Source organism: Solanum dulcamara, chromosome 2 (genome assembly GCF_947179165.1).
Source record: "Solanum dulcamara chromosome 2, daSolDulc1.2, whole genome shotgun sequence".
Classification (NCBI taxonomy): Eukaryota; Viridiplantae; Streptophyta; class Magnoliopsida; order Solanales; family Solanaceae; genus Solanum; species Solanum dulcamara.
The window spans coordinates 26,550,613-26,572,086 of NC_077238.1; the positions used below are offsets into that span (position 1 = coordinate 26,550,613).

Sequence of the window (21,474 nt, forward strand, 5' to 3'; positions counted from 1 at the left end):
GCATCAATAAGAGCAGATGCAGTACGAAGGCTACATCAATTATATGTTACATCCAAAACATAATATGGAACTTTTGATGTTAATCAAATTACAGATGTTTACAAACTTGCAAAAGCTACAATTACAAACTAATCTTTAGGTTTTGAGAAAAGAGTAAAGACTAAAGTGGTGTGAAGTAATTTGTAAAATGGATAAACTGTGTAGAGTAGTGATATAGACATATAGTGTCTAGTTAGGTTAATTATTAATTATTAATATTTAATATTTATGAAAGAAAAAGTAGTAAATTACTATTATCTTAACGGGTTATCGGTTTACCCAATAACCCAATACTAAAAATCAAAATCAAGCCGTTAACCCGATAATTTTCTTTTATAAACTATTAAAAACCTGCTAACCCAATAACCCACTAGCAATAACCCAATAATATTTTTTTCGATTCGATTTATCGATCGGTTCGACTTTTGCACACCTCTAGTGATAATATTAATATTAGTGTATAATATTGTATATCAAGTTTCTAAACATTCTTGTAAAATAGAATATGAAAGTTTTGTGTATTATTGTATACTGAATGTATATTATTATTTACCGAATTGTTTTTTGGGATAAATATTTGTAATATAAGTTTTGGATTATATAAATCTTATACACTAATTTGGTGTAGATTAAATAAAAATAAGAAGTCAGTTTTTTGTACAATAGTGACAGGATTAGAAATGAGGCTATTCGAGAAAAGGTAGGAGTGGCCTCGGTGGAAGATAAGATGCGGGAAACGCGACTGAGATGGTTTGGACATGTGAAGAGGAGAGTCCCAGATGCACCAGTGCGAAGATGTGAGAGGCTGGCCATGGATGGTTTCAGAAGAGGTAGGGGTAGGCCGAAGAAATATTGGGGAGAGGTGATCAGACAGGACATGGCGCATTTACGACTTACCGAGGACATGACCCTAGATAGGAGGGTGTGGAGGACACACATTAGGGTAGAAGGCTAGTACATAGTGGTTTTATTCTCCCTTATTCGTAGGCGTATTAACGCACTATGATTTCTTGTACTCTGCTGTATGTTATTTATGGTATTTATGTTATTATCTAATAATAATATCTACTGTTTTTTGTGCTTTGATTATACTATTGTTTGGACCGTTTTCGTCATCTACTTATTTACTCTAATATTCTTGTCTGACCTTTTTCTATGTTTTTATTGAGCCGAGGGTCTTTCGAAAACAACCGTCCTACATTGGTAGGAGTCAGGTCTGCGTACACTCTACCCTCCCCAGACCCCACGATGTGGGATTTCACTGGGTTGTTGTTGTTGTTGTTGTAGTGTATAAGATTGTATATTCTTATATATGGGTGTATAAATATCTCTTATAATTTTGTATAATACTATATATTGGATATATAATATTGTATATCAAGTTTTAAAACATTTTTGTAAATATAAATATGAATATTTTGTATGTTGTTGTATATTGAAAGTATGTTGTTGTATACCGAGTTGAGTTTTGGGTTTTATTTTTGCAATATAAGTTAGTTAGATGTACTTTTCTGAAATTTTTCCTTTATAAAAGGAAATAAGAATAACATAATAAATCACAAAAAATAAAATATTATTATGGAGAAGGAAGGATAAAAGAGTCTTTGGTAGAATAATAGAAAATTCAAAAGAAGGAAAACTTTGTTATTTCTTTAACATGGAAAAGAAAATCTCTTAACTTCAAAAGTGTCGTTTTAAATTAAATTTTAGCTAGGAAGAACTAAATGAAGCTGGTTTGCCCGAGAGGTTAAGGGGGAAGACTTAAGATCTTATGCACATAAGTGCGCATGGGTTCGAGCCCCATAGCCAGCAAATTGTTATTTAATTTTAAGATTTATCTTTCCAACTTCCAAGTTAGGGTGTATTTTTTTTTTCCCTTTTGTTATTCAGTATTATTCAAGGTAGGTTGTTCACATGTCAATTATAACTACACCCTCTTCACGTGTATCTTTAATATATTTGTTCTTCTTTGTTTGCTTAATATATACCGTAATATTTTAGACGATTACTCAACTTTGAATAATTCACATAGAAAGTCACTTAATTTTGAATAATCCACTTAGAAAGTTACTTAATATTTTTTATAACTCAAAAGTTATTTCACTTAGAAAGTCACTCAACTATTCGTATTTCACTGGAAAAGTCACCCAATCAATTTAAATAAAAATTTTCATTAACTTTTGTTGAAATGTAATTTTTTATTTAACTTAATATTTAAGACACTCTTTACTATTTCATTTTAGAAGCTGAATATGATTTTCTATTATCATGAGTTACTATAATATTATGAACGATTTAGCAAAGAAAAGAAAGTACATGTACGAGCAGTAGAAAATATTCACTTAAAGATTACACTATTTTTAATTCTCCATAAATAATATTTTCCGAGAAAAAAACATGAAATGCCTTTCTTTATTTAAAAAGTCTTGAGTATTTTAAAAATTATAAAATACTTATTTAAGGTGTCTTTTACCTGGTCGATCCAAAGAGCAAATTACATAAATAATGAGTCATGACCGAAAATAAATAAGGGAAATTTTTAAATATGCCAAACCTTTTAAGCATAATTATTTCATATGGTATAGTTTTCCTAATTACTTATAATGGCAAACATAAATTTATCATTATACAAACGTTGTAGCGAATTATACAAAAGTTGTAGCAAATTATATAAATGTTATATCCACGAATTATTTGTGTATCGAAATATACAAACACTAGTATACATATGTATTTGTATATCTGGCAAGCGAGATTGAGAGAGAGGAGGAGAGAGGCGAGAGATATCGAGAGAGGGAGGAGAGAGATGACCGAGATGTGAATTATATATGTATATCTGTCAAATTGTATATGTATATTTGTCAAAACATTGTATATATGCAACTGATATACATATGTATTTGTATATCTGGAAAGCGAGATTGAGAGAGAGGAGGAGAGAGGCGAGCAAGATCGAGAGGGGGAGAAGAAAGGCGAGCGAGATCGAGAAAGGGAGGAGAGCGGCGAATGAGAGGCGAATTGTATATGTATATCTATTGAATTGTATATGTATATTTGTGAGAAAAGTTATATAATGATAACTGATATACATATATATATTTGTATATCTGGCAAGCGAGATTTGTCATACCGCGTAAATACGTTTGCTGCTAGCCGTAATTATTTTAAACTATACCCTAAACACGTAATATAGTAGTAAGGTTTGTCATACCGCATAATTTTCTCAATAAATAAATAACGAGTACCTAAGTATAATAAGAACTGGGTCACTAGCAAAATAAATAAATAAAAAGTCGGCATGATAATTACCAAGAAAGTGGGCATTATAAGCATTAAAATTTTATCAGATTTAAATTCGTAAATTAATTTGGATTATATTAAATTCAAGAAAATAGTCCAAATAACGTGGCAATTCAAGTCAAAATAAAAGAGCCACAAGAATCATGACACGTGTTAAAGTTATGTGGTAATCCAAGTCCAATTAAATGAACCATTAAAATCACACCACGTGTCAAAGTTATGTGGCAATACAAGTCAAATTAAATAAGCCACTAAAATCATGTCACGTGTCGAAGTTATATGGTAATCCAAGTCAAATTAAATGAGCCACTAGAATAATATCATGCGTATATATGACATGTTCTGATCAATCAAATTAGAGCTCTTTACGAAAGGTATCTAATTGGTCAATTCAAACTGACCAATCAAGTCACATAGGTATACCACTCCCTACAACTATAAATAGGAGTCCTCATTATTCTCCGAGGGGAAGGGGGAGTTTGAAGAACAAGAAGCAAGAAGGGAGTTCGTGGATCAAAAGCCTCAAATTCTCTACAAGCTACAAAGTGCAAACAATCAAGTTCAAGATCAAGAACGAAATCAAATATTTAGACGTTCAAGATCAAGTTACTTGTTCATATTTATTATTCGTCATAACCATACAAGTGTTCATGACGAATAATTCAAATCTAAGTTTGAAGACGAAGATTTAAGATCAAGCTATTCAAGTCCTTGAATGTAAACCAAATTCAAGTCCAACAGTTTTCATATTATTTAAAAAATCGGAGAGTTATCATAAAGATTGTAACACGCACTACATTTTGAAATCAAATATTACATTTTGTTACTCTAATTTTCTTGTCTTGATTATTTATTTTTTTGGCTCAAAAATTTATTGTTTACAAATTTTGGCACGCCTAATGGGATGATCTCTACCTCTCATATCTTTACATCGATCATCAAATTTTAAGAATACTAAAATGGCATCTAAGAAGTTTGACTCCAAGTCTTTCATTGCTAAGGCTACTGATTTCAAGTTTTTCTTTAAGGTGGAGAACATACTAGAGGCTACTATGGGATGCTTGGGACCTATCACTAGGAACAAGGCAAATTTACTTGGACAACAAGCACTTCAAGTGTCATCTGCGTCAGTTCCTATTTTTGATCTTCCATCTTCAAAGGGGCCAAGATTCTTTCCGAATAAATTGGAAGAAGGAGAGAATATAACTGAGATTGTTGAACAGACATTGGCTCGACTTAGTCTCTTTAAGGCAAAGAATCACACTATTCAAGATGAAGATAATGTCTTGATCACCAGATCTGCTTAGTCACTCCACGTAACTTGTTCCATTCATATTTCAGTTTGAGGAAAATCTGTGCTTTACTCCATCATCCATAACAACCATCCAAGATATGATGACTAACACCTCAACTGTTGAAGAATAATTGATGAGTTTGACAAAGGCAATTAAAGATCTAACAAAATATGTGCAAGATTAGGATAATCGAATTGCCAAATTGACGGACAGAGTTGAAAGTGTTATGGAGGGACTCAAGTCATGCACCTGGAAAATGTCACATGGTACAAGAAAAAGGAGATTCATCTACAAAGCAAATACTTTCAGGTGATGAACTACAAGTATCCGATGAAGAAGGAATTCCCATTCATCAACTGAAGGACTTCATTATGGAAACTATCAAATATAAGTATAACGTGTTTTCAAGTCATCATTTACGTATGCTAAGCTATACACTTCAAGAATCGATGTTTTGAAGATGTCTGCAGGCTATCAACCTTTAAAATTTCAACAATTTGACGAAAAAGAAATTTCAAAGAAACACATCGCACACTTTGTTGAAACTTGCAATAATGCTTGAACATATAAAGAATTTTTGATTAAATAATTTGTGCGCTCCTTACAAGGAAATGCTTTTGACTGGTATACGGATCTCGAGACTGGCTCTATTGATAATTGGGAATGACTTGAACATGAATTTCTCAATCGTTTCTATAGCATGAGGTGTATTGTGAGCATGATTGAACTCACGAATACACATCAATGGAAAGATGAACATATCATCGAGTTCACCAATCGACTGAGAAATGCGAGCCACAATTTTTAAGGATAAACTTAATGAAGCTTCCGGAATAGAAATGGGTATTCAAAAAATGCGTTGGGGACTTTGCTATATTCTACAGGTTATTAAACCCAATTCATTTGAGGGACTATCCACATGTGCTCATGATATAGAGTTGAGAATGTCTTCAAGCGGAATTGAAGGACCACCTATTTATGAGCCTCACAAGGGAAAAGAAGAAATGAAGGTAAACAAAGGGGGAAATTTGGCACCCAAGTTTGGAAATGAAGTTTCGATGAATGTTAATGTCGTACCTTTGAAAGTCGCCACAAAGCTAAGCAAGAATCAAAGGGTGAAAACCACGACTTTTCAGAATAACGCTGGTAAAAAGCTGACTTTAAAGGAAATGAAGGCAAAAGAGTATCCATTCTTGACCTTAGATGTTCCAACAATGTTTGAAGATCTTCTGGCATTGAAATTCATTGAGTTACCTGAAATGAAGCGTTTAGATGAAGCTGAGAGGACTAATGATCCAAATTACTGTAAATATCATGGTTTGCCGGCCATATCTTTAAGAAAAAAATCATGGACTTGGCCCATGAAGAAAAGATATTGCTTGAATATGAGAAGGAGAGTTCTAATCAAGTCTCTGTCGCTTTTGGTTTAATCGATTCCATATTTCTTTGCAAATTTTTCAAAGTACATTATTATGGTGATGTCCTAACCACTTCACTACTAAAGATGATTAAACTTTGTGACTTCAAACTGATCGATGTTAGCACGTCATTACTCCTTTGTTTGATGAATGAAGTAATAGGGGAAGAAAAACCTCTAGAGGAAAATCAATCTTGCAGTGCTCATACTAGTGATGAAGGATGGATTTTGGTGACACGGCGAAGACACTGTAAAACCAACTCGCGAAGAAAGCCAAGTAAGCAAGTAATAAGAGGAATAATAAAGAAATTACCTAAAACTCAAAGGGTAAATAAGAATGTGAAGAGGTCAAGAGGTGAGGGGAATTACTATCAAAAGCAACGTTCCCTGGTGACATTGGAGGAATTCTTGCCAAGTTGATTCTATGTAAAGGTTGCTTATAGTGACACCAAGGCCTCATTCTCTTACATTGATAAGGAAGAGACAACGGGCGAAGACTCATCACCATCATTACTTCCATTGTGTGAAGATCCTATCAAGTATCTCTAAGAAGAAGTGGACATTTGTGATGCAAAGTTCACATTCACTAATGATGATCTTTTGTTGGGCAAAATGTTGCATAATCGTCCTTTATATATGGTTGGTTTTTTGTGTGGACATAAAGTAAATAGAATTATGGTGGATGATGAGTCTGGGGTCAATATCTCCTATTCTTATTATGAAAGAACTTGGAATCTCGATGAATAAACTATCTGAAAGTCATCTAATGATTCAAGAATTTAACCAAGTGGTAGAGAGCAATTGGCACTCTCAAATTATATATAACGATGGAAGATATATGTTCAAGTGCATGGATGCATGTTATTGACTCAAATACCCCGTATAATATCTTGTTAGGAAGTCCATGGATACACGAGAATAAAGTGGTACCATCCACCTACCATCATTATTTTAAATACTTTGAAGATAGGGTTCAAAAGAAGGTTGTTGATGACAAATATTTCATTGAGACAAAAGCGCACTTTGCAATGCGAAATTCTACTTAAAGAATCATGTCTCAAAAAAAGTCATAGTCTTTAACGCAATATCAATCAAAAAGTCTAATATCGCAAAGAAGGTTGATGTAGTATCAAGAAAGGTAGGGGCTATTATTGAAAAAGATCAAGTGCTTTCATATATGAGCAAAGTACCTAAGACAAGTGAAGCATCTTCAAGTAAGAGAGTGACTCCTATTCTTCACTATGTCCGAAAGGCAAGGTCAAAATCCATCCTTCTGAGTTGCAGAGTAGCAGGTTGACATTTTCTATCAAGCAAATTGATGCAATCAAATCACCTTCAGAAATGATAGAAGAATTTATTAGACCATCAAATCATGATTCATATGAATCACTTCCTAAAAAGTGTACAAATGATAATTTTGACTCAAATGCTTATAAGTTGTTGGTGAAAGCAGGATATAATCCCAATGAAGCTTTTAAATTAGGAAAGCTCACCACATGAAGTTACTGAAAAGGAAAACCATGGCGTAAATCCTAATCAAAGAATGATGATAGAGAGAGGGTATGGTATCAAGCAATCGCGTGAAGGGTTGGGTTATAAACAACCGTCCCCATTCCAAATCTCTATAAAATGGATGAGCATCAACAACATTACCCCTGTGGAAGAACCAATTATGTTCAACAAAAAACCTTATGCATTTGATCGACTTAGTGGTCTGACTTCTAATATTTTTGCATTTGATCGGTTTGTCGAATCAACTCCAAAAACTTCAGTGTTTGATCAGTTGGGACCAATGAAGAAGAAATATAAGCACCAAGAAAATTATAGAAGAATGGAAGAAAGGGTACATGATCAAGAACATAACTCACCTGAGAATTGCTCAGTTTGATTGTTTCTAGAATGATGCAAGAAAAAAAATTGTAGTTTTATGTGAAGAGGTCCTGAGAGCAAGAAACCATACCATAGTTCACACTAAGAAGCAAGATGAAGATGAAGAAAGTGTAGGATCATCATATTATATCACAATTTATGACAAGGAAAGTACTTCACAACATGAACAATTGAGGATGGATTTGTTGATGTTGCTACATGTCATCACATATCCTTCAATGATGGTGATCCTCTAGACGATGGGGATTCTGAAGATGAGCCACCCTAACTTGAGAAAGGGGTAAAGAACACAGTTGATGCATTGAAGGAGGTAAATATCGGGGTTGATGATGATACAAGGCCTACATATGTAAGTGCCACACTAAATGACGATGAAGAAAAGAAATACATTGAGTTTCTTATGGAGTTTAGATATGTATTTGCTTGGAGCTACAAAGAGATTCCAAGAATAGATCCTAGAGTTGTAGTTCATCGTTATACTGTGAAACGAGGAGCTTCACCTATTAAACAAACTTAACATTCTTCTAGACTTGAACTGGTGCCTCTAATCTAAAATGAAGTTAACACGATTATTGAGGCGTGTTTCATTCATGAAGTCAAATATAATACATGAATTTCAAGCATTGTACCTATAAGAAAGAAGAATGGTCAAATTCGAGTATTTGTTGACTTTAGGGATCTAAACAATCCATATCCTAAGGATGAATTTCCTCTTCTAATCCCCGAGCTTATGATTGATGCCACAACTGGATATGAAAAAATGTCTTTTATGGATGGTTCATCTGGATACAATCAAATTCACATGCACCAATGAATGAACAACTTATGTCATTTTGCACTCCTAAAGACATATATTGCTACAAAGTAATGCATTTTGATTTAAAAAATATTTGGATTACTTACCAACGAGCCATGCAAAATATTTTTGATGACATGCTTCATAAAAATATTGGGTGCTATGTTGATGACTTAGTGGTGAAATCAAGGAAGAGTAATGACCACCTGCAAGATTTAAGAATGGTGTTCGAACGTCTTAGAACATACCAACTCAAAATGAACCCTCTTAAATGTGCCTTTGGAGTTACTTCAGAAAAATATCTTGGTTTTATTGTTATACATTGAGGGATCAAAATTTACCAAGACAAGATAGACGCTATTTTGAAAATGCCTGAGCCAAAAAATATTCATGAGTTAAAAAGCTTGTAGGAAAATTGGCGTACCTTAGGAGGTTTATCTCAAATTTAGCTGGGAGATGTCAAACATTCAATCACCTTATGAAGAAAGATATTCCTTTTGAATGGGACCAAGCTTGTACCAATGCTTTTGAGAACATAAAGGTCAGTAGGGGCAATTTTGGCATAAGAAAATAATGAAGGGAAAGAAATTCGATGTATTACTTGAGTAGGATGATGACAAAAAAATGAAATCAAGTAATCACCTATTAAAAAATTATGTCTGGCACTCGTATGCTCAATTCAGAAGATGAAGCATAACTTCCAAGCTCATGGTATATGACTTGTCTCTAAAGCGAATTCTACCAAGTTTGTCATGTCCAACTCTGTCATAAGTGATCGGCTAGCAAGATGGTGCCTCCAATTTCAGTAATTTGAAATTGTTAATATATCTCAAAAGGTAGTAAAACGACAAGTGCTAGCATATTTCTTGGCCAATCATCCAATTTTGAATGATTGGGAATTATCTGATGAATTACCCAATAAAGATACAATGCTAGTAGAAACTCAACCACCTTGAAAGATGTATTTTTATAGTGTTGCGCATAGTGAAGGAGCCGATGCTGGAGTGGTGTTCGTCACTTCCTATTGAGAAGTACTGCCATATTCCTTCACTCTAACACAACGCTTCTCCAATAATGTTGTCGAATATCAAGCACTCTTACTTGGACTTGAAATGACCATTGATATGAAACAATTGCAACTACAACTTTTTGGGGATTTCAAGAAGATGATCAATCAAGTCTTGGGTAATTATGAGGTAAAGAAGCCTGAGTTACTGTTGATACCTAGTTTTGACACTCCACACCGTAAATTAGTTATCGAGCTTCTTCAATTTTAAATTTTTTAATATAATTAGCTTTTATAAAATACAAAATATTTTAAGTTATTTTTAAGTATATTTGTCATTTTTATAATTTTAAAATGATTTATATAGTTTTATATAATTATTCATATAATTATTTATATAATATTAACTTTTATGAATATCCTAAATAATCCCAAAAAAATATTTTATTTTTTATTATTAATTATCTCATAAATTAGTAGATTATATCTTTAAATTAATTAATTTATAATTATGTTAATATTTTATTTTTGTTAGAATTAAGAAGCTTGTTAATTAATTAGTGTTAATTCATTTTATTTAAGTTTTAGCTGATTCACTAATTAAATTTATTTTGGCTAAATTCATAACTCGATTGGATGTAATTGATATTCATATGGTCATTTCTTAAATTAAAATTCTAACCATTTTCCACATATCACAATTTCCTACAACTATACACCACTGACCCTTCCCATAACCCAATACCAAGCATACCCAAATTTCCAGCAGCCTATTCACAATACTACACTTATATGCTGACCTACCAAATTTCCTACACATGGCAACATGTACACCACTAACCACTTTTCCTATACTATTACAACACTCAAACGGACCCAACATATATAGAAGCCCACCGACCAATCACATTTATATTACCTTAGCAATGATACACATCAAACTAAAGGCCCAAAATCCATTTTCCCCCAATTCCCCAACTTAATTCCTCATACCAAACTGATACCACCGCATACAGTATGCGTATATACATATGAATATACCTCCCTTTTCAATCATCTTCTTCTCTCCTCTAACAAATTCAAAACCAAAATTTCTTTCAAAAATGATGACGCTAGTTTAATTACTTATCCATTCCTACAAGAACCTTCGAGAAAACCTCCAGGTGTCTAATCTCATGGTTGGTTCATTCTTCTTCCCAAATCGGACGTTCCTTGTTGATTTTGTTCAAAATTCGATGAGAATTTGTACCTTTTCGAGTTGTAAACCGTGGATTCTCCTAAGAATTCAAATTTTGAATTTTGAATTTTTTATCAAAAAAACCCAAAAATTCTATCTTTTTTCCCCCTTTTCCCAAAATTCCCATTCTGTAAGTTACCCCTTTTTTTGGTCTTTGTTAGGGGGATGAAAAATGGGAATTGAAATTCACACGAAATAGATAGGCAAAAACAAATAAGAAATTTCGGAAAATAGTATTTCTATAGCCAAAAGATTCTGAAGTTATTGTTTCCGAGTTCAAGCTTTCATCGGAATTCCATTTGTGGTAGTGAAGAAGCTTCGTAGTTAAGCTTGTCGTCCCAGAACGCTTCTCCAAAGAAGGTAAATCCTTTTTCTTTATGAAATATTTTCAATGTTTTGTTTGGTCCAGTGATCTCATGTAGGATATTCTTAGCGTTTTGAAGTCTTCATTTTGTGATTATTTTACTGTTGTTTGTTGTTAAGTTTCTGACGTTCTTAATGTTCTATTTATATAGTCTAAGATACTTTCATAGTCAGATCTTAATAGTGGTATAAGGTCGTTGTCTTAGCATTCAAATACTGCTAAGTGTTACTTCCTTCCTGATAGAATAGGTTGTGTGTCAATGATATAGAAATAAGCTTAAGATCTTTGGTTTTCGCCCTTTCTGCTAAGTTGTGTTTATAATAAAATATTGAGTTGTATATGTTTGTTGTTTCTTGTCTTAACATCTTTGATGAGCGTAACTACATGTTTCGCTACAATATATTTCTTGTTTCTCTGTTTAAGATTTTCAGGTTCATAGCATGCCTTAGCTTAAGTTTAATCATTTGTGGCCTCGGCCCAAGAATGTCTTTTAAAAAGTTTAGTTTATCTGATTCTAGTCTTTGTCTCTAGTGTCATACATCTTTAAGTTAGATTTTGAAGGTCTATATTTATGGAAATTAAGCATTGTTTAATGTTTATGTTCAAGGCTAACTTTCTCCTCTCCCCTGCTTTCTTTTTTGTGTGCAAGATGCTTGACGTTTGAATTTTATTGTTATCTTGAATAAGCTCTTCTTGAATTAATGATGTGTTTTGTGGATGAACAGGGGATATTTCCTTTTACTGGGGTGTTTGGTAATAAATTTTTAGCTTGAATTATATATTGTTAAGGTGATTCCTTGTGTCAGATTGACTTACAATTCTTAAGAGAATATTGTGCCTGATCGTATTCTTTAGAGAGCTTATTGAATGCTTTTCCTAATTGGAGTCACATTAATCTAAGATCAATGCTATTCTTTTATTTTAGATGTATGCTTTAGACTATGATTTTCTTGGGTGTAATTGTTGGCAGCCTTTTGATTTAAAACAAAATGCTCAAGTTTCTTTTGTTTAAGCTAATTGATCACTTTATTAAATTAGCCTTCTCCTAATTCATTTACTAATTTAATTTCCTTTTGTTTGTTGTGAACTTGTTTTGAGTCAACGATGGACTCTCCTCCTCTTTTGTATCTCGTGTTGTGTAAAAACCTTAGATATCTTCAGTTTCTTCGAGTCGACCCTGTCAAGATTGGATCAGCCTAAAGGGAATGTGAAACAAGTGTGTGGAAATTGAAAGGGAACTGAAATATTAAAAAGGAAGCTAGCATATATATTGTTGAGGCTAAAAATGGATTGTATACACTTGATATACAGTCTGATATACAGGAAAATAGGGTTATATATACTGATATACAAAATATATACATCAGTGATATACTGTAAAAGTGGGCTGGAAAAACATAAATGCAGCAATTCGGCCCAAGCGAATAGAACCATACTTGGGCCCCATATTTATTTCCTTCTATTATATTTAATTCTTCTAACTCTAATTTGTTTATTTGACAATAATGTTTAGCTATTTTAATTAAATTCCTTTAAAGATGAACCTAGTTTGTTTATGTTGATTTACCTCAAATTCTTTTTCTCTTAATTAATTATTTCATTAATTTTAACTCATGTTTCAATTATTTCAATTGTTAAAGTCATATCTTTTAAAATACTTCAATTGTTTTGTTTGCTTAATCCATTTTTTGTAGAATTAAAGTTTTAAAATTGCTTAAACTATTTTCCCTTTTTTAAATTGATTCAAAATATTTTTCCTTTACTTTAAAATATTTCTCAAAGTTAGTCAAATAATTTTTCAAATTGTCGGATAACCGCGTGATAGCGGACATGTCAAACACGTCAAACCTTCTTGAAATGGAAATAAGAACCTCGTATCCATTCTTTGAAATTTCGAAAAGATTTTTTTTCTGTATTAAGTCTCTTTGAAATTAAATTAAAAATTTTTCTTAATTTCTTTAAAAAATTAAGTGGCGACTCCTTTCAAGTTAATTTTTTCTAAAGAAATGAAATCAATTTTAAATCGTCTTTTATCCAACATAACATAAATCGAAATGACAACTCTGTTAGCAATTTAATTAGGTTCTAACCACTGGATTTGAGTGATCATTTGACTAACTATTTGGGTTGTAATAATTAATAATTTTCTTTCTTTATTTGTGTTTTATGTGTTTAATTTTCAAATAAAAAACTGTCATTGCATGCGTAACATATCTTCCGCCTCTTGGACTTTTAAATTTCTTGCTTAAATAACGGTTATGCGGGTTGAGCCATTAAATCTAAAATATTCCTAGGGGGTACCATGCGTAATGAGCTTGCCACTGAATGGCCAACGGTCGCTAAACTTCACCCAACCCAAGTTGTTCGCTTGGATCACCGGCAAACTTCAAATAAAGCCTACTCTTAGTCAACTAGCATAGAGCAAAACCAAAATACCGATTTAGCGCATTGGCCTAAGATGACCCAATATCCAAGGCTTATTGGGACCATTAGAAATATCACCTTTAGTCCAAAATGTCCCTCGGCCTAAATGGACAATCATACTTATGTGTTTAAATTTGAAGGTCGTGTATGTCGTTTGGAAAACCCTTTCCCCTCTGGGTTGGAATTTTAATAACTTAGTCTAGTCGAAGAAAGATCTTTACAAGCTACTACTTCATCCAAGAGGCATTGGCGTTCGGATATGTCAAGAAGTCAAGAAGGAATGGCCTTTCATTTAGGCTTAGTTTAGGATTGTACTCCTACGTGTGATTGATTATTTATATCTCATTTTTGTATTATGTATTCCCATTCAGTTTATTCATACTGCTTGTATGAATATGGTTTTTTGAGACAATGGAATGTTTTAAATGGTGTTATAAATCCTTCAAATTTGTTAGGACTACCCTTTGGGGCAATGGAATGTTTCAAATGACGTTATACATTCTACAAATCGTTAGGCCTACTCTTGGAACAAAAGGGTCACATATCTAATTAGGAAGTGCAATAACTGTTTATATGCTACATGCTATAACTGTTTGTATGAATATGTTGCTTCATTTGGAGATGTCCTAGCCCACTCATTTTCGTGAAATTTTCTAGAGTCCCCTAAGCATAAATATCAAGTCACTACTGAATGCGCGTCTAAATGCTCCTAGAGTCTTTAGTTTCTCTATAAAATTCGAACTTCACTTTCAAATACTAAATCTTCGAACTTTGCTATCAAATCCTAAATCTAACTCTCTCTTATCAAAAAGGTTTATTTGTCATCTCAAGTTGAAAAGAGATTCAAGTTAGTCGAACTACATAGGATCTGAATTCTCCTTTATGAGATACGTAGACAACCTTTCAAAGCTCGATCCCTATCTTTCAAAAGTTTACTTTTTCCCTTTATTTTTACAAAAAATATAAATTTTACACCAACAGATGTCGAGATACAACTGTGAAAATGCAAGAAAACCTTGGCTCAACACCAGTCAATTTTCCTAATTCACAAATCTCAAATCGAATTGGCAAAATCCTATGTATTTAGTCATTTTCCAATACTCGTGAGCTAGTTTATCTTCGAATGAAGTAACTCTAGTGTTTTTTGCTTCATGTATGATATATTGTATTATTTATCATCTACAGAGAATAACATGATTACCTTTTGAGTTATTCTTCTTTACAGATAATTAGAACTATTTTGTGTTCAGAAATGGCTGAACATCCATACTTCACGAGGTCCAAAGATCCCAAAGATTTCATCCCTAACGAAAGTTTTTCAAACGACAAAGAATAAATGACTGAAAATTGTGAGGACATTGGTTTGACCGAAATTACTATGATAGACCATGTCATAATTGAGTAGCACACATTGATTGCACAAATGATGTAACATATTATTGAAATGAGGATTGAAATGTAAAATACCAGAATGTGGAAAATCTAGATATCACCGCTAACAACCCTATTCTAGATAGAGAAAGGCATCCACTACATTTTCATACTCCAAATCCAATACCTGAAAAGTCCCCAAATAACCCACCCTATACTACAATCCTCAAACCTCCAACTATCAATTTCACTATCCCTAACGTACATCATGCTATCTCCTCATAGTAGAAGTCATCTCCTCCCAAACACAATCGCCAACAGGTCCCAAACTTTACCTTTTGCATATCAAACCCTTACTCAAGATATTCAAAATTGACTTACCATTCAATCCGTACATTCAAAAGGCATTCTTAATAACCCAATGCTATGAGAATCATACCTTCTCCTCACAACATATCTTGAAACCAACCACTATAAAGAGAATGAAAAGGAGAAAAAATGGAGGTCCAAAGAGGAAATGACTAAGAAAAGCATAAGGAAAGAAATTGCAAAAGCAATGAAAGAGTTTCACTACACCCTAGATGTCATAGGGCTCAATTATGAAGACATGTGCATTCATCAGAACTTGGATCTCCCAGAAGGGTTCAGAGTATCAAAAATTGACATTCTAAGTGGATTTGGTAATCCTCTAGTTCATTTGAGGGATTATTTTGACTAACTTGTAGAAGTTCAGAAAAATAAAACATTGTAGATGCGCTCTTTAGCCGAAGCCTAAGCAGAGAAATATTGGAGTGGTTTACTTCTTAAGAAATGAAACAATGACCTAGTAAGAATGCTTTGACTAAAGACTTCATCGAAAGATTTGCTTACAACATAGAAATAATTCCTAATAGATACTCTTTGGAGAAAATCAAACAGAAGTCTACTGAAAACTATCAAGAAAAAGCCTACCATTGGAGAAAAGAGGTCGCAAAAGTCAGGCTTCTTATTACTGAGAAGGAGATTATCGAATTCTTCATGTGCATTCAAGAGCCAGAGTACTATGATAGGATGTTGCTCATTGTAAGAGCTAAATTTATTGAGATAGTTAAAATTGGAGAGACTATCAAGGACGGTCTCAAAACTAGAAAGATCGCTCAAGTGGCTGCCCAATTTAAGCCCTCAGGGTTGTTGAGGAGGAAGAGGGAAGATGTTTCCTCTATTTCATTTGAACTGATATCAAAATCAAAGAGGCATGTCAGATTCAAAGTCCAAAAGTCTTCACCTCCCAGAACTTACCACGTAGCTCCACAAAATACTTACCCCATCCTTTATGTCCAATAGAATTACCAAGCTCCACCACCAAATTATCCAAATATTTAAACAAAGTACCAACCTTTAGGACCAAATTACTCAAATATCCATTCAAATAACAAAGTTTCACTACTACATTACCAAAGTACCCCTCCAAGTTGTCAAGCTCCGCAATACCCAAATTTCTAAATGCTAGCACCTACTCGACAAAATCCTCCAAACTATTGTCAAGTACCTTCACCTCCGCAAAATAATTGCAACCTTCCTCTTCAAAACCTTAAGAAAAAACCTCCTTTAGTCTTTAACCCTTTGGCCGAAAGTCGAACTTAGTTACTTGAGAGGTTGAAAGCTGGCAACATAATTACGCCAATCGAGCCAAAACCAAATAATACCAACTCTAGGTTCTTAGGGTTTGATAAAAAATGTGCTTACCATTCAAGAGGTGTTAGGCATACCACTGAGAATTATATCAACTTGAAATATAAAATTTAGGACTTAATTGATCAAAGGGTTGTCACTTTTTGAAATGTTGCTCCCAATGTCACTAGTAATTTCCTACCGAATTATGGAGGGGTGACTATAAATATGATTGATGTCGAAGAATATTGGCACATGAATGGAGATGTAATTTTCAAACAATCCTCATAATATTGAGAAATATATAGCCTCGCTTAGAAAAAAATAAGAAATCCAAATTTGTGATCATGGCACCCCATCAAGCTTTTGATTTGGTGCCAAAGAAGGGTCAAAAAAAGAAAGAGGTCCATTGTGCTCTACCTAAACCTTTGTCTAACATGTATCAGTCTTTCCCGAGTGCAAAAGTATGACTATGACAATGGTCTAGAGGAAGGATTCAGAAATCTGCTTGGACAAAGTGATGATGTGATGATCGAGATGCTAGACATACAAGATGCCGAGACAAAGTAGCAAGTGCCTAATTGTACATCCAATCCTCTCTTGGTTTCTCTCTCGTTATGACATACAAAGACGACTTTTATGTTATTTCTAAAATTGGTGGTAGTCTGGATTATGCCCGAGACCCACCCTTTATATCATTTTTACTGCGTATGCTTTAATTCCCCTTGTAATGTTTTGGAAAAAAGTAAATTGGTCCATGACCATGACCAAAGTTTGTATTTTCTTATTTCAAATGAAAGTCTCTCTAATTGCGAAAATTTATGTTACTCGTCTTAATTTTGTTATCTAACAGTCTTTATTTATGATTTCAATAAAAATAATTTAAATCTGTCAATATCATGTTATGTCACAATATGAATGATCACAATGAGGCGAATGCTGAGTTCAAATAATATGATGAGACGGTACCCGAACACCTCATCAAGGAATTGAAACAATTCGAGAGTCAAGATAAGTCGAATCTAGAGGAGACTGAAATAGTGAATCTGGGAGTTGACGAATATGTCAAAGAAATAAGATTTCATGTCCACTTGATAGACTCAAAAGAGAGAAGCATCAATTTTTCTATACAATACATTGATACATTTGCCTTATGGTGTGATCTTTCACGGTTGTCGATCAACTCAGGTGTTGCCAAGAGATACGTTTGAATATTTAGAGTTTTCTTTTATAGCTTTTCATGTAATTACATTATTTTTTTGTAATCATTTTTATGCTTGTTTTTTTAATTACCCCAATTGTAATGAACTATGTCTTACCTGGAAACTCAAGAATACGTAGGCGGCCTATGTCTGATTCGGTTACCCCTTTATTTATTTTTAGTATTTCTCTTTGTATTTGAACTGTATTTGACCTAATTCCTACCTCAAAATGAAAAGTAAGCGCCATAACGGCTCGGTCATATTTCCCGCAAGATATTTCCATTTCTCTTAATAATGGAAACTGGGAAAGAATTTTTGAGAGGAACTCAAAAATTCTATAGGGAGAGATCTTTTCCTAACAAGTCACCACTGAAGATGCATCAGAATAAGCTAAAAGAATTTTCAGTGGATGTAGGTTTACAAGGATATAACAAAATCATCCTATCTTTCTGTTCAGCGTATACGGGAAAGTCCAAAGAGCAAAGATCTCTCCAAAACTAATAATTTTTTTGTGAAAGGAGAAAACTCATTGAGGCTCATCAAACGATAAAAAAAAGTTCAAAATATAAGCAACTATGCCTCAATCAATCTTTGGAAAATCATGAGTCACAACGAACATAAAGTGTTCAAAATAGGAACACGCAAACATGTCACTTTCAAGATATACTGGCATCTATGATGATGTCTAATTGCATTTTCCAGTGTCAAGGAAGTTTGAAGGATATTTGTAAGTCTCATTGATATGGAATGTGGTGATTTGCATTGCCCAAAGGGACATCGTCTACTACCCAGAGGGTCATTCACTCTGTATTATCAAATGGGATCATATTATTGCCGAGAGGGATATCATCTTTATTTTATTGTTGAGGGGGCATCATTTTCATATCAATGTCAAGGGAGACATCATCTTCATTTCATTATCGTAGGGGACATCATCTTCATTTCATTATTGATAGAGAAATCATCTTCATTTTATTGTCAAGGGAGCATCGTCTTTATTACCCAAAAGGCCATCATCTTTACTGCCTAGAGGAAAATTGTCTTTACTACCTAGAGGGACATCAACTTTATTACCAAGAGGGACATTGTCTTCATCATCCATAGAGACATCGTTTTTACTGCCTAGAGGAAGATCGAATTTATTGCCCAGAGGGACATCATCTTTAATACTCAGAGAGATATCAACTTTATTACCCAGAGGGACACCATCTTAACTGCCTAGAGGGATATCGTCTTCATCACCCAGAGGGACATTGTCTTCATAAAATTGCAAGAAAGTCAACAGCATAACATCATCACCAAGAGCGACATTATCTTCATACCATTACAAGAAAGTCATCAACATAACATCATCGCCCGAGGGGGCCATCAACATATTTCATATCAACTTATCATCCATTACATCAAAATCAAAGTAAGCTGACATTAAAATATTCAAAGAAAGAACATGTGCTGAATATGGTAAAAATTATCATCTCTCTATTTAAATTACAGTTTTATACTAATGAGTTTTGTCTCAGTCATTGTTGAGAGCATCCAAGAGGATGAATTTTCAAACAAACCACATGTGCAGACGATATCAAATAAGATGCATTTTCTTAGCAGTGAACTGGACATAGTCTGAAGAGGAATTTTAAATTCTTAAGTTGTGAGCTGAGGAATGACTTCTACCACAATCAAATCACACCCCTATTCAAAGGCATATGGGTATTTCTTGGGGTCTATCAATTTCAATTTTGCATCCAAAAAACTTCGACACTCATCGAAGACAATTTTTCAATCCTGTGACAATGCATCGAGAGCTATAGATATTATGCCAATATAAGTTCTTAATTATGGGTATGAAGTGCACCACATTCATGGATAAAAGGTTGCAAGCCTCTTCTTCATACTTGATTTATTATCACTCCTCCCAACCGAAGGTTATCTTAGCATAAGTGATTTCCTTTTCAACCGATTGAGTCGAACTACTAGTAGTTTGATTCCCATGTCTAGGGATATGTAGGTGTGCTCTATATGGAAACTTGACTGTATTCCAACAATCACTCTCAATCTTATTCCTGAGTATTCTAGTTTTTCCATAATTCGACACTGGATAACTTTTGTATTTTTTAAATTTGTGCACCAAATCAAGCGTCTTGAACTACCAGTGGCCTGAATTCTCATATAACTTGAGATATGTAGGAAACCCGATGCCGGGGTTCAGTCATATTTTCCAAAATCCGTACCAAATCACCTTTCAGAAAGATGAAGATGTGGTCGGTCAAAATATGATTTGTCAATTTTCTTTGTCCAGACTCTCCACAATGTAAATTAATTTTCAAGCTTCTTCAATTTCAAACAATTTTAAAAAAATTAGCTTTTATAAAATACAAAATATTTTTAAGTATATTTTTCATTTTTATAATTTTTAAATGGTTTATATAACTTTATATAATTATTGATACAATTATTAGCTTTTATGAATATTCGAAATAATCTCAAAAAATATTTTATTTTTCTTATTAATTATCTCATAAATTAGAAGCTTATATCTTTAAATTAAGTAATTTATAATTAAGTTAATTATTTTATTTTTGTTAGAATTAAGAAATTTATTAATTAATTAGTGTTAATTAATTTTATTTAAGTTTTAGCCAATTCACTAATTAAATTTATTTTGGCTAAATTCGTAACTCAATTGGCTATAATTGATATTCATATGTCCATTTCTTAAATTACAATTCTAGACATTTCCCACGTATCCCAACTTCCAACAATTATACACCACCGGCCCTTTCCATAGCCCCAATACCAAACCTACCCAAATTTCCACCAACCTATTCACAATACTACACCTATAAACTAACCTACCCAATTTCCTACACATGACAACATGTACACCACTAACCCTTTTCCTATACTATTATAACACCCAAATCGACCTAACATATATAGAAGCCTACCGACCCATCATTTTTATATTACCCTAGCTACACTACACAACAAATTAAAGGCCCAAAACCCATTTTTTCCCCAATTCCCCAACTTAATTCTTAATACCAAACAGATACCACCACATATAGTACGCGTACATACATACAAATATACCTCCCTTTTTCATCATCTTCTTCTCTCCTCTAACAAACCCAAAATAGAAAGTTCTTTCCTAAACGATGAACACAGTTCAATTCCTTATTTGTTCGTACATGAACCTTCAAAAAAACCTTTAGGTGTCTCATTCTCATGGTTGGTTCACTCTTCTTCCCAAACCGTACATCCCTTGTTGATTTTGTTCAAAATCCGGTGAGAATTTATACCTTTTCGAGCGGTAAGTCTTAGATTCTCCAAAAATTTCAAATTTTAAATTTCTTTTTATAAAAACCCAAAAATTATATCTGTTTTCCTCCCTTTTACCAAAATTTTGATTCTATTAATTATCCCTTTTCAGTCTTTGTTAGGGGGGGGGGGGGGGGGGCAGATGAAAAATAGGAACTGAAATTC

At 33.3% G+C, this 21,474-nt stretch overlaps 1 long non-coding RNA gene and 1 other non-coding gene across 2 annotated transcripts; both read left to right on the forward strand.

Moving 5' to 3' along the window:
* Positions 1–1,768: 1,768 nt before the first annotated feature.
* TRNAL-UAA (transfer RNA leucine (anticodon UAA)) lies at positions 1,769–1,851 on the forward strand. Its single transcript has one exon. It is a non-coding gene; the product is annotated as a tRNA-Leu (tRNA).
* An 8,809-nt stretch (positions 1,852–10,660) lies between these two features.
* LOC129880475 (uncharacterized) lies at positions 10,661–12,887 on the forward strand. The gene is made up of 2 exons (XR_008765402.1): positions 10,661–11,340; positions 12,496–12,887. It is a non-coding gene; the product is annotated as an uncharacterized LOC129880475 (long non-coding RNA).
* The last annotated feature ends 8,587 nt before the right edge of the window (positions 12,888–21,474 follow it).